The sequence below is a fragment of the Otolemur garnettii genome, unplaced genomic scaffold (genome assembly GCF_000181295.1).
Source record: "Otolemur garnettii isolate 467f Iridium unplaced genomic scaffold, OtoGar3 scaffold00010, whole genome shotgun sequence".
Classification (NCBI taxonomy): Eukaryota; Metazoa; Chordata; class Mammalia; order Primates; family Galagidae; genus Otolemur; species Otolemur garnettii.
Window position 1 is genome coordinate 29559573 of NW_003852405.1, and position 1310 is coordinate 29560882.

Below are 1310 nucleotides of genomic sequence, written 5' to 3' on the forward strand. Positions count from 1 at the left end.
TTTAAGTTTGAGACCTTCGGCTGGGACTAGACTGTGTGTTTAGGCATTTGGGAGTGACAATAATCCACTTTGGCGATAAATTGCTTCATGGAGACGCACTAGTTGACGTCACCATTAGGACTACAGCTCTGGCTATAGGAAAGAAAGCTCAGCTGGAGGGGACAGGACTGGAACCCGTTTCTCCCCCGTCAAGTAGAGAGGCTTGGATGGGTCTGAGCATCCCTGCCCGTCTGGCTTTCATAGACAGTTGCTTCTTAAAACCTTAGGAATCTGATTGTGAAGATGGAGAGATGGGGTGGGGGTGGGAGGATTTTGCAGAAGCAAGGGAAGAGTTTGACAGAAATTTCCACAAAGAGACTTCTAAGGCCTTGGGGGAGGAGCTTGTTCCATGATGGCCTGAAGCCCCAGGAAACAGTGGGGGAGACACCCATGAGCAATACCCTCCTTTTGAGGCTCAGGAAAGTCCAGTTTAGTAGAACTGCCTGTTCTAGATCTGTAACTCCTTTCTGAAACTGCCTGAACGCCTCTGTTATTGATGTGTCTGATATACCATCTGGTACGTGTAGGGAGATGGAGAGGTCAGGCTCAGGGAGAGTGGGTGATCCCAGTTCATTGTCTAAAGCAGTGGTTCTCAACCTTCCTAATGCCGTGGCCCTTTAATATAGTTTCTGTGAGTCACAACCCACAGGTTGAGAACTGCTGGTCTGAAGGGTATCAGGTCCCATCACTGTGCTACAACTTGAACTTACAATGTCAGTACAGCAAATTCTTTAGGAGAGAATCAATGGAGAACCCAGGAAAGCCAGAACTAGAGGAACATACCTGAAATGTTCCTCCAGTGATACGTTAGTCTTATGTTGGTTCTTAGCCTTGGCTGCAAGTTGGAAAATCACAATGTCTACACTATAGCCCAAACCAGAATGGGAGGGAGGATCCTGATACCACTATGTTTTAAAAACTTCCCAAATAATACCAATAGAGTTCAGCCAAGATTGAGAACCACTACCTTCTCAAAAGGGATCAGACGGGCCCTTGGCACACCTGGCTCACATTTAGTTTCAGGAACAAAATATAATATATTTGAATAGAAATTCATCATCTTGGGGCGATTACACTGTTGTTAAAGTGATTTATTAGTGGAAACAACAACAAAAATTGGGTGCCATTGTGGTGGGAAATAAAGAAATGTGGTTAGAAATAAAATGCTTTGATTTTTTTCCCCCTCTTGGCTGTGGAAACTTTGCAAAATATTGCAAAGTTTGCCAAAACAAGGTTGGAGTCTCACCATACTTTATCTCTTGTAGCAATTC